Source organism: Dermacentor albipictus, unplaced genomic scaffold (assembly GCF_038994185.2).
Source record: "Dermacentor albipictus isolate Rhodes 1998 colony unplaced genomic scaffold, USDA_Dalb.pri_finalv2 scaffold_14, whole genome shotgun sequence".
Taxonomy (NCBI): domain Eukaryota; kingdom Metazoa; phylum Arthropoda; class Arachnida; order Ixodida; family Ixodidae; genus Dermacentor; species Dermacentor albipictus.
The window spans coordinates 9,016,190-9,029,797 of record NW_027225568.1 but is presented as its reverse complement, the minus strand read 5'-3'; the positions used below and the strand labels follow the sequence as shown (position 1 = coordinate 9,029,797).

The 13,608-nt window shown below is 44.4% G+C and overlaps 1 long non-coding RNA gene across 1 annotated transcript; it reads left to right on the top strand.

The window, feature by feature from the left end:
• Window positions 1-9,589: 9,589 nt before the first annotated feature.
• On the top strand, window positions 9,590-11,591 carry LOC135913467 (uncharacterized). Its single transcript, XR_010568023.1, has 3 exons — window positions 9,590-9,708; window positions 11,286-11,421; window positions 11,486-11,591. It is a non-coding gene; the product is annotated as an uncharacterized lncRNA (long non-coding RNA).
• The last annotated feature ends 2,017 nt before the right edge of the window (window positions 11,592-13,608 follow it).

Below are 13,608 nucleotides of genomic sequence, written 5' to 3'. Positions count from 1 at the left end.
AGCCGTATACTCCGAGTATTAGCTGAGCCTGCGAAAGGCTCAGCCCTTCCATCAGGTCGTCTTCCTGGGACGGGCCTTTTTCCTGCAGCACTTTTCGTAGCTGCCTCAAAATATCAACAACATCTGTCTCAGTCAGTGTCTTCGGCTGTGGCTCTTCGTTGGGGATAACTTGATCCTCTCTGTTGAAGCGGGTTGCTGCCTCGACAACATTGGAGGATGCCTCAAGTTCCTGCGTGCCCATAGGCTTGATTCTGTGCGATGATGACTGAGCGTTGCAGTTTTCTCTCGGCGTTGTCTCTGAATTCTTCAGAACGTCACCTTTCAAGTAGTGTTTGGAACCAGCGCTTTCTGTTCCGTTTCCTGGAACGCCAGGTTTGTCCTGCAGCTTGAGAAGGGCAAAAAGTTCCGGTAGGTTTGCCTTCATGTTGGAGGGCAAACTACTCGGACCACCGCTTGTCGAGCCGAACGAAAGCTTGGGTTTCCGCTTCCTTCTCCTGTCGCGCCTTCGAACAGGGGCGGTTGACATGTCTTGAAGCTGGCCGGGCACGGATGAAATAGGCGAAGCTTCGGGAGCTCTGGTTATGGCAGCCAGGTTCCGATGGCAGGCGTGGAACGCATTCAGCGCGAACAAAACGCGCAGCTCGCGACCGGACCACGGATGCAAAAATGATGACAATGATGACCATAATGTGTTTGGCGCATACCCACTCACGGGGATTGGCCAAGAGTCGGGCAGACATTACATTTGTGTTTAGCTAACAAATATATAAATCTATAATTTTGATGAATAAATTAAAGCCAGTAACGTTCAAAACGATTCCGTAGACAGTCATTCAATCAAAAAGAAAAGCAAAGTACATATGTAATATAAATGACGCAACAAAGGAGTAATGAAATGAATAATACGGTCAACAATGAAAGCGGTTTGATTCAATAATGAATTTTTCTAAAGTGATGCATACATTCCTGTCTGAGTGCCCAAGCACAGACACTCCGAAAGACAGCAGCATCGGAGTGTTCAATGGCAGGCCGAGCTGTCGCACTGCAATTTTCAATGTGATTTTTCTCAGGGAGGAGAAACGCCGGCATTCCAGTAAGTAGTGTTCAATCGTGTCTAATGAGTTTCAAAAATGGCACAAAGGCAAAATTGCCCGACCAGATCGATGCATGTATATATTTAGAGGTGGGACTCCCCAACGCAGTCTCGTTGATGTCACTTTCGTCTGTCTAATTTCATGCTGCAAGTTCCGAGGATGATGATAGATTTTGTTTTGATGTTAAAAGGATACATCTTCTAAACCTGACAGACGTGATAAAGCCCGTCGTTGGAAAAAGGGTAAGCACAGGGCCGCTGATAGAAGCCTTGGCCAAGCTGTCTGCCACTTCATTCATAAATATAACTTTGTGCGCAGGTACCCATATTAATTGTAAACTCTGCAAATGACTTGGAGCCAGTGAGTACAATGTTTTTAATGTATGCCACTCGCCAGGAGCAGTAAGTGAGGTGCACAGCGATAGAGAGTCTCTGATTATTACCGTGGTTGTCCTGGAAACTTGTAGCTTACGCAAAGCTAGGACAACAGCTAGGAATTCTGCTAGGAATATTGGGGCGAAGTCGGGAAGCCGAATAGAAAAAGACCAGAAAAATGATGATGAAAAAATTCCAACTCCAGCCTTTTCCTCCCTCTTCAAAGCATATGTTGCTGTAATTACGTTTGTGTATAGGTGATTCAAGTCATCCTGCACTAAGCCATTAAGAATTTGCGAGATAAGCTGCTTCCTTGTTTGGGTATATGTCTTCAAAAGTAATAAGCAATGAATTTGAGGTACTGTTTACCATGATTACATCACTTATATGTACATCTAACGGGCTCAATAACGATATTGTTATAATCATTTGTGCCGTGTCAAAGCGAAGCCATGTGACTCCAAAAAAATTGGGCTCGTGGATTGATAAAGATTGACTTGGACCTTCTTAGCGGGGATTCATAGAGCCTTATGAATGTTTGAACGGCGAGTATTCCAAATCTAATTTCAAGGGAAGGTATTCGTGATTGATTGTATAGAACAGTGCTTGGTACAAAGTTTGGTAGCCCCAGGCATAAGCGAAGCGCTTCCCGTTCCAGCGAAACTAGTGGACGTAGCTTGTAAGCAGAGGCGTCGGAGGATAACGCACAGCCGAACCCTAGTATAGGTCCGACATACATGGTGGTAAATCACTATGAGTGTGTCTCTGCGCATGCCCCATCGATTATTGATTATCCTTCTTAATATCCCCGTTGCACGGGAAGATTTTTAAGTTATATGTTCAATATGATGACGTCAGTTAAGATTTCCATCATGAATAATTCCAAGGTACTTGACTGTTTTCACTTGTGGAATAGTGGAATGGCGGTATCAAAGGGACATTACAACTTGGTCTTGTAGAGGCAAGACAAAAACAGCACTCTTATTTACATTAAGGGACAAGCGCATACTGTGCAGCCATGTTTCTAGCTCACGTAAGAATTCCTGTAAGCTCTCCTAAAGTGGCTTAATATCACTTTACGAAGCAAAAAAACCTTATATCATCAGCGCAAACATACGTGCTTACGTTCTGATGATAAGGAATGGAGCTGTGTAGGATGTTAAACAACAGCGGGGATAAAACTGCGCCTTGAAGCACCCCGCGCGTTTGTCTCAATTTTCCCGATGAAATTCCACTTTGTGCGCAGTAAAACTCCCTGCCCTGCAAGAACTCAGCTGTCCACGTTACGAAGTATTCAGGTAATCCAATATCCCGCATCCTCTTTATTAATATAGGGTATATTCCCCACTATCGTACCCTTTATTAATGTCTACTGTAACTAGAGCTCCATATGGTATTGGGTAACGAGCCAAATGAATTCGGCTCCATAGGTCGACGTGTGCGCACCAAATCTATGCAGCCAGCCAGTTACAAGATATCAAACACGTGAAGCACGCAAGCAAGTCGCGTGGTGTAAAGCAAATGCCACAATGTTACTGCGTCTCGTCTAAAGCTATAAGGTAAATTGCCCATCCCCCTCAGCATGTTTCTTGTTAGGGGGTTCCGGGCCATAGACCCTGCCTGTAGTTGAAGCCGTGGTCATACCAAAAGTACCTAATTATTGCACACTCACGAGTAAGGTTGTCGGAAACGATGAAGCATAGTGAAGAGTGAGTGAGTGCAAACTTTTATTGAGTCTTTCAAGAGTTTCGCGGTTACGAGGTCTCCGTCGTCTTCATCTTCTTGGCGCTGGCGACTTGAGACTTCTCTTTATAATGAGGAATTCTTTCCGCAAAGTTGAACGATAACGAAGACAAAGCGCCACACGCTTTGTTGGTCCAGTCTTTGTTGTACTTTTAAATTAATTATTACTCATTCGATATGACTTTCCTCATTTCATTTTAACAGATAATTATATGCTATTCAATGCTAATTCCATAGGTATACGGAAATTTACGCTCCATATTTATTTGGAATTATCCCCGATCGTGGGTAGGAGCCACACACGTGATAGGCAACAACAGTAGCCTTTGTTGCAGGCTCTCTATGTTGCAGAAGCGAAGAAGGGGCCCAAGCTGGAACTTGCTTGGTAGTTTGGCTGAGTTTTTGGTGGATTTGACCTAGTTATCTTACTCACCTTACTTTAGTAGGACTTACCCAGTGATTGAAGCAGCGCTGATGTCTAAAAACTATCCTGGGCAAGGACCCAGCTCTTGGCCAGCCTCCCTTTCTCCTGATGATTTCCCTTTGCAATCTTTCTTCCGCAGCGGTGTTAGCAGCATCCCTGCCGCGCTGGTACCCTCAAGCGCTGGATTCATCCGGCTGAACAACCCACAGGCTGTCCAGGCCGAGCTCCAAGCCATGACACGCCATTTCCATATGATAAGCGATGTCCGACAATTTGGAAGAGGTGGGATTGTTTGTAGGTCATCAGTTTCGACTTGTGCTGCTGACCTCCTGAAGCGTAAGACTTTCGCATCTGTCCCGGTGAGTGCGTTTATTCCTCCTCATCTAGCATGCACTAAAGGCAATTGTCCAGGGCGTAGACTCTCGATTGAGCCCAACTGAGACTCTGGAGAAACTGTCTGATGCTAACGTCATAGCTGCATACTGATGTAACCGACTCGCAAACAGGGAAAAAGTTGCCACTGAATTGGTTATTGCTACGTTTGCTGGCATGTCCTGCCCATCTGAACTAAAAGTGTGGCCACCTATTTTTGGTGTGAAACCTCTCGCTTCCCGTCCACTTCAGTGTCGGAACTGTTGGCGTTCTGACCACGTGCAGGAGGCTGCAAATCAAATGCACACTGTCGCGCCTGTGGTGAGGATCATTCCCCTAATGAGTGCACAGTTGATGCCGAAACGTGCTGCCTGTGTGGAGGAAACCATGCGGCTGACTATAGAAACTACTCGGCAAAAGCTAATTAAATACAGGTACTCGAGATAATTGACAGGTGACGATGTTCGCGGCGAGAAGCTATTGCAGTCGTCAAGGAGCATTTGGAAACGCTGGCGTCCCTGCGAGGCAATCTACTTTACATGAAGACAACTTCTCTAAACTCATTGAATCAGCAGTAGAAAAAGCAATGACTAATGCTATGCAGCATATTGTCACCAGTGTTACCGAATGTATTTCCTAAGTGTTTACTGCAGAGATGGCACAGCTGTTGCAAACAGCTGCAACACCAATCGCCAAATCCATTGCTTGTGCTGCAGAAAAGGTTGCGAGTTCAGTCCCAGCGCCGAGTACCAGATCGGATCCAACATTTGTTGCATTCGATCCTTGTCCTTCGCGTCAGTCAGACTCGCAGGCTGACGTGGAAACAAGTAATTATACCAGGCCGCAAAAGCGAACTGAATCTCCAGTAACTGCGTCTTGTCCATATACCAAAAACATAAAGGGTAATCCTATTTCTCATTCTGGCATCCAAGAAAGTACATTGCGATGGTAGTCGCTGAAGTAAGTAGATGAATTATATCATCAACATAGCTTTTTTAAAAAGTGCTACAGTGGAACTGTCGTTCCTTCGTTTTCTGCTTCAACAGACTTAAATTGCTTAACAACTCATCTTAATCCTGACGTCACAATCTTACAAGAAACCTGGCTTACTCCTGCGAAAAATTTTCATTTTAAAGATTTTCGATTAGATCGCATTTCACTAGGAGGTGGTTTAATGATTTTGCTGTCATCTAAATTCTGTCACAAGGCGAAAATAGCTTTCAAGTTAATGTTTCCGGAATGTGAAACTTTTGGCACTGCGCCTTAGCATTCCAGGCTACTGTTCATTTTCGATTATAAATACTTATTTCCCTGCGGGCGTACACAGTACATATCAATTGGATAGTGCGCTTGCCAGCTGCAAAAATGAAGTCATCCTTACTGCTCACGTCAACTCGCATCACATGTCATGGGGTTACAGAACAGATGCATGTAGGACACGTCTATAGGACTGGACAATAGATAAAAATCTTTCATGCCTGATTATCAGACGACCTACATTTGTCCGTGGGCAATCTCGCTCAGTGTTAGATTTGACGTTTTCTAGCACAAGTGTCGCGGTGACACCTTGGACTACGATGGCTTTCTCTACAAGCAATGATAATTTCCCGGTATGCTTTGAAGTAGCGTGCCCTTTAACATCAGCTGAACGACAAGGCAAAATATTTGGTAATTGCAAAAAATTTTAAAACTGCTTGCGTTCCACCATTGCATGATTAACTAATAGTAATTACATGTAATGAGTAGTAATGAATAGTAATAGTAATGAAATTGGCTTGAATATTTGTTCAGCGTTACAGATGTCCCGACAAAAGTCTGAATTCGTAATTCAGACAGCTAAGCGTACGTCATCTAGTCCCTGGTGGAACAGTGAGTGCGCACGAGTTTATCGATGAAGGAAAGCTGCTTGGAAAAAACTTCTACATAACCAGAGCCCACAAAATTGGAAAGGCTGTAAGTTTATTTTGGCAACCTTTAAACGTACTATTAAGCACGCAAAAGATGAGTGCTATAAGAAACATTTCGAATATTTACCTAAATGCAAAAACAAACGTGCTTTATTTAATTACATTCGTTTTATAAACAGACTCCCAATGAGCGTTAATGTATGCTCAATCGTCTATACCTCACAGGAAATGCGGCCGTCCTTAGAGGTATTGGCTAAAGAATTGGAAAGACGGTTCACAACGCGCCCTCAAACTTCTGTTTTTACTCCTGATTCTCGGATTACAAAGAGATATCCTATTCGGAAGCAGCACAGGTCATGTTACGGTTGCCAACTACAGCGCCTGGCCCACACGGAATAACAAATGCAATGTTAAAAATTTTTTTTTCAAGAAGTTCCAAGTGAGCTTCTGAAGTTGCTAAACTACTCTGTTAATAATGCCCATTGGATTCCACAAGAATGGAAGATTGCCAAAATTATTCCGTTACTTAAAAAGCATGGGGCAGGGTATACTGTCGCCAACATCAGACCAATTTCGTTGACATCAAACATAGTGAAACTTATTGAAATATTGCTTCGCGGGCATATACTAGAGTTTATTGACGGAAATCAATTGTTCAGTCTTTTGTCAAATTGGTTTTAGACCTGGCTATTCCATATGGCACGCATATGTAGACCTTGAAATTCACTATAACATCGCCAGACAGAAAAAAAAATATAGGGCTTTAGTTACCTTTGATCTATGTAAAACCTATGACAGCATTGAACATACAAATTTAACAGATCGGTTACAGGGCCATTGCTTTCTAGGCTATATTGTAGCATGGATGCATAAATTTTTAAAAGACAGGGAATTCATATGATTTCGAAGTGGATATTTTTCTAGTAAAGATAAGCAAACAAGACGTGTGCCTCGGGGATCGGTACTTTCACCAGTATTATTTAATATTTTACTGAGCAGAATACCCGTTCACCCCGGTGTCATTACCTACGTTTATGCTGATGACATTGCCGGTTTTGGTATGGCTAGTGGCATACTCCCTTTACGAAATTTTGCAGTCGTATTTAAGGGAACTGTAAGGCTGGCGGCTGTGCTTTATTCTCAGGTGTTCCATCGTACAAGCTTCGGCCGCCAGTTTTATAAGAACGAGTGACGCTACGGCTGTGCTTAGGTCTTTCAAAATACGCTGCAAATGCCGTATTATACCAGGAAGCGAGAATCCCATCCATTTTATGGCGATTTCACCTTCTGACGGTTCAGACTTTTTTGCGACTACATGGATAACCATTAAGCTGTCCTCAAATAATTTTCATCTCTGATCCAGAATTATCTTTTTCCGTTCATTGGCCCAGGTATCATACGCCCCAGATAATACTTGTGCGAATTCGCGATGTGCTTCCTAATAATACGCCTTCAAACTACGCGGAGATCAAATTCCATGACATTTTCCCAAACCACGCGAAACTATGCTACCTTACCGCATCTTAAACATCATTTTGCAAGACCACTTAAGCACTCCAGAAACAAACATTATCATTACGACAGATGCATCACAGTGCGAGCAAAAGACTGGCATTGGAATGTATTGTCCTACACTCAACTGATCTTTTTCTTTAAGATTACCTGATTTTGTGCCTATTTTTCTGTCCGAGTTTCTAGCAGTAATCCTAGTTTTACGCAAATTAGACAAAATGACGACAACAGCTGCTATTCTTAGTGACTTCCTTTCTGTATGCTATTCCCTTACCGCTATTAATGATTCACATATGCTAAAATTCTTCCACTTTCTAGTTCCTGCTCATGTGCAATGTGTCCATTTGATTTGGGTACGTGGTCATAAAGGTTTGTTTTTTAATGAGACTGCCCATGCAAAGGCATCAATTTCCGGCCATGTTCTTTCTATTTTACCAGTGACAGTACGGATCACGGCGGCTAGATTTCGGATGCGATCAAGTAGAAAAGCCTTATCAAACCCAGTTCGGACTGCCTCTCCAGGTTATAAGCACTTGGCATTTCCCTGGCGTAGCGAATCCTGTAACACGAAAGCGTGGCAGTTTAGGTGAGTTGGTGTGTCATTACTTTTTAGGCTTGTAGCGTAGCTCAGAACGAGCAAAAAAGAAGGTGGAAGGGGTAATGAAAAGGAACGGAGAACAGAGTGAGCGCCAACTTCCAACTGATGGTTTATATCGTGACTCAGAAGGCTACTTATACACTCAGCGAAGCACGTGACACGAAGAGACAACACAAAACCAAGCAACAAAACCAAAAGCAACTATGTGGAAAAACATATTCAGAGAGCCTGTGGCGGCAGTCCGAGATACGCCAGTTCATTGCTTGATAACGATAATGAAGGTGAGCTTACAAATGCATGGCCAAGACCTATGGTAGCTTTTGCTTCAATGATTCCTCTTTTAAGCTTATAATGACTACGACCTAGAATGACGCATTCTTCTAAAACAGGTTCGCAACTGCACGTTTTGCAGCGCTGCGTAAGAAACCCCTAGCTGTAATACAATTATTAGCATTGTAACAATGTTTGCGCTGCCTATCATTCAGACATCAGCCAGTTTGACCGACGTAACATTGCCCGCACTTGAGTGGAAAACAATAAACATCTTCCTTTTTGCTCGTTCTGAGCTGCGCTACAAGCCTAAAAAAGCCTGTAACAGAAAAATGCTTGAGGTCTCTCTCACGTAATTACGTTGCCGCATTCCCTCCCTGAATTTCTAGTTACAAAGGTCCGGCTTGGTTCCCTTACCCTTCTGCTCGTTTTGTAATAAGGAGGAGATGATACACCACTTTCTTCTATCTTGTCGCCGCTTTAGTGTGGCAAGAAAAAGATTGTTGGAAATACATTTTCGAAAAATTGGCCTGGACTTAATTGACAGAACCTGCTGTTCTTGAATTTGCTCAGGGCGTCCACTTTGGGATTCAGCCACAGGGATGCTGGCTTCGCTGTCGAAACATTTCTGACCTAATCCAAACGAATGCCCTGCTAAATTCTCTTTCTCTCTCTCTCTGCATATATATATATATATATATATATATATATATATATATATATATATATATATATATATATATATATATATATATATATATATATATATATATATATATATATATATATATATATATATATTGTACCTTGTACTTTGTACCTGTACTTTGCACCTTTAAACAATTATTACTCATTCGATATGACCTTCCTGATTTTATTTTAGCAGGTAATTCTACGCTATTCAATGCTAACTCCATAGATATTCGGAAATTTATGCTCCATATTAATTTGGAATAATCCACCCACTTCTTCGCCAGTCCCCCATCGTGGGTAGGTGCCACACACGTGATAGGCAACAACAACAAACTATCAGAAAAACGAAGAGAAGGATTTACTGTTGAACTCGTAGTCTCTCCGGCTGCCTTAGAGTCTTCGTCACTCTTGCATACAAGGCTAGTCACACTTAAGCTCATTTTCCGCCAAAAGTCACAGCATCGTGACTCCGTCGGTAAGCACGCCGCTTGCATGACGTTCATTTGCATAACGCTGACACGCTTGCACTGCAATCATGGAACACTGTTTTTTTTACTGGAATTGTGCAGGATAGACCCGTCATCGAGGAAGCAAATAGACCAGCAGGAAGCATTACGACGTGCAGCCAGCCTTCGCAGTGCAACTCTCCTTGAAACCATTCACTTCACCTTGCATCTCGTAACTCTGCTCGGTGCACTCGGCTCAGTGTGCTTGGTTACCGGTATGTTTTAATGGACTCCGCTACTCGGGCCACGGAGAAAGAAAACAATAGGAGGAAGCGTCACATGACAGTCTTGAAGCGTAATCATAAAAAATATAAAGTAGAAGTAGACCATAGTTATGTGAAAGACAAGCGGTACAGTATGCAGGTTGTCCCACATAATTTGAGCCAAGGTTTTAAAAATGAAAGGCACTCCGTACGCGAATTGAACCGAAAGCATAATGTTGGCACTGGCCTAGAGTTACTCAGGCAATTTTTTTATTTTCCCCTTAACGGAGTAGTTATGTTTAATTAACCAATTTTTTAAGTATTGGCTGCAGACCCCAAGTGTGATACGCAAAGTTATAGAGCACCTTGAGAAACCCCTCAATAAATTGTTTCCAACACGATATATCTCACGTGGTCTTTTTTGCCACGCTCCAAAGAAAGCCCCCGAAATATGAAAAAAATGCCACCTGACGGGGCGCTTGCGCACCGTTATTGTGCTGTTCTCAAGTGTGCGATGGATGTTCAAGGTCGGCTGCAGCGAGAATGGCACGTGAGAGGGCGTAGTGCCTGGTGAATATATCTGGACATGCGGCTCTTACCGCATGACGGTGCAAATGCATGCTGCTGGCCGAGCGTTGCCGAAGGGATAAAGCGTCTAAGGCTACGAAAATGAAAAAAAAATATGAAAGCAGCATTTTGATTCTGCTTGAAAGAAGGAAAAGCGGAAGCGCGTTACAACGGTGGAAGGCGATGATGGCTGCTACAATTTTGCCTTCGTACACAAATTACCTTGTAGTAGTTTTCCCATTTAACGAAGATGCTACAACTTTAAACCTTAGGGCTCGAATAACAGCGGATAAATCACACGGGGACAAAACTAAATAATGTTAAAAAAACATTGGCTGTATTCAAGTAAGATTACGCATGTCTCCTTTAGCCGATTACTCTTTTCGCACTGGCCCCGTCTGTTCTCCTTCTCACACTTGGGGTGCTATTTTGTACGCGTTCCAAAATAGAACGGAGGTGGTCCGTTCCATAGAGCCGCACACGATTGGTCAATTTGAACCACGACGAACGCAATGACGTCAATTGTCACGTGAGCTGTGACGTCATGCTGCTGTCAATCATTCCGTGTCGTCTGCTAACGGACGAACGCCACGGAACGGACGCAGAGTCCGTCCGAATCGATGGAACGGATTAGAACGGCTACCAGATGGCTTGGATTGGATTAGAACATAAGCGTTTGGGACAGTTAGCATCTTTCGCATCCGGTTCAATCCGATTCCGCGCTCCCAACAGTTGGAGAATATGGCGTTTTTCCCTGCCATGCCTTTTTGTGTCACCTGTGCGGCTGCTCCAGTCGCGCAGAGACGACGACCCGAGGTAGATGCTGCATTTGAAGACTTGACGGAAGAAGAGTTCCGCCATTGCCCCCCTCCCCCCCCCCCCAAATGCAAGACCCTGTGCACGCCTATGGCTGAAACAGTCTACTACTTGTACCAGCGTACATGTATTCTTTTCTGCATATGAATGCCAAAACGGATTTCGAGCATATCTGCAGCGCTATCTTGTATTGTTCCCCATTGCAGGTGTGCAACGCGGAACTTCGCATTCTTGTTGTGGACCCCCGGTTCCCTGGTGCGTGTCACGACTCTTAGTTGTGACAGCATAACCCACTGTTTGCACGCCTAGCCGCACAACTGCAGCCTGGCGAGTATCTGCTTGGTTAGTATTTGTAATGCGTACCCCTAACTAGGGCAGAGCACTCAGCTGTCACTTTCTGTAATAGGAGACTGAGGATATCCCCTCGAGCCATGGCTTCTTCTTCCAGTACCTGGCAGCCATGCCGGCACCACCTCTGACGGCCACTACCACCGGGAGCCCGCATCCATGCGTAATGTTGTGGAGAGATGTATCGGGGTGTTGAAAAGCAAGTTCCGCTATAAAGCAAACACTGCTATACAGCCCCGATAGAGCAGCGCGAATCATTTATGCGTGCGTTGCTCTCCATAACATTGCCTTGGACGCGGGCGACTGGACATTGGACGATTATGGTGTGGGAGTGCCACCAGCTGAGGATCCAGAGGAGCCAGAAGACATCCAGGGGCTGGCACTGCACGACGTGTTCCTCAGAGGAAGGCAGCAGCGCAGCGCCGTTGTCAACCTTTTCTGAAGGACACAGGAATGGTGAGTTTTCAAAATTCCTAATTTATTTATACTAATTGCAGTGCCCTTAGGCTATCACAGGGCTGTGTTTGTACAGCGGAAAATACATAAAGAAATTTGTTTACACAAGTGCACCTCCATACGGATGGTCAATGTTTCAAATCCACACATCCGACAGATTATGATATAAACACAAACGAAGTACACTTATACAAAGAATCCTTTAAATAGAATGCCACAGCCGCGGACTCGGAAACAATTGTACCCTCGTCACTATGCAAGAGTTTCCAAGGCTGCCAGTTATTAACAGTAGTACTCGCGAAGGAGTCGATCTTAAGGCAATGCTTCATGCGCCTTCATCTGTGAAGAACTGCATTTGCTGCTGCTCCCAAGCTAGCATTGTTTTGTGCAATATGCACATCACAAAGTGCTTCTTTCCTCGTGTAACATTAGAAATACGACGCTACAACGGCTTGTATGTGTTGTGTGCATCCTGTGATATGCCACTTTCTGTAGATGCAGCAGTTGTTACTTTCTACTCATGTCCAAACATGCGTTTGTTTTGCCATAGTTGGTGGTTACAGTAATGGGCAACTGGCACAAAGTACTTCTTTCCTAGTGCAACATGAAACACGGTAGCAACGTGAAAGTGCAGCCTTTTCCTTAAATGTCACATGAAATATGAAATGGAATTATCCCTTGACCCATCATAGTCATGACAGACTTGATGGAAGCAGTACATATGATTGGCACTCTGTTCTTATGGTCACCATCAGACAAAGGTTCGCAAAATTTTCATAAAACACACCAGAATGAACGCAACCGCTGCATCCTGTGCATTCGGACGCTCAGTGTACATTGGTAGGAGCGAGGAAATATGCTTGCTAGCCATCTCTTGTGCTAGGTGTATCAAAACTTCTGTGCAAGCATAAATACGCAGGCGAGGCAAGCAAGTAAAGTGTAATGAATGCGGATTCAAACACAAACAATATTGCCGCGACGCCATCTGTGCCCAACAACGTTGACGATGAAGACGACGACCTCGTGTGTGCAAGCGAGGCGCTACAGAAGAAGTCTGGACTGAGCGCTTGCCCCAATTATCGCTATTAACTAGCGGTCTCCGTCTTTGTCTCCAGTGATCCGTGACACTGGTGGAGGTGCGGGGTATCGCATCATCACCTAATGATAGGGACAACTCCTGCGAGTAGCCCTGAATCCAGCCCTTCAAGACATCATCCACGCGTCGAGACACCTGTCCACCGCGCAAGCCGCCACCTGCAAGGTCTGTGCCCGGAATTCGGCTTCTTCTAAGGAACATTGTTAGCCACCTCACCAACTCAGGAAATGGCGCTTGCAAGTCCTACACAGGTGACTGTTCAAAACAATCTAGTCCCCACTAGCTTCCACGGTGACACGTATGAAGACGCCGAAGACTGGCTAGACCAGTACGAACGCGTAGCTAAGGTCAATCAGTGGCGTCCGGACCAGAAGCTTTCCGATGTGTACTTCGCTCTTGAAGGTAGCGCAAGGACGTGGTTCCAAAATCGCGAGGCACATTTGGCAATGTGGGACGAATTTTACCGTCGGCTACTTGACACCTTCGGAAGCACTGATTGCCGAGATAATGCACAACGCCTTCTCGAGTTGCGCATTCAGAAGCCCAACGAAAGTGTTTCGATGTTTGCCGAGGACATGTCTCGTTTGTTTCGCTGCGCGGATCCCAACATGCTTGATTCGAAGAAGCTG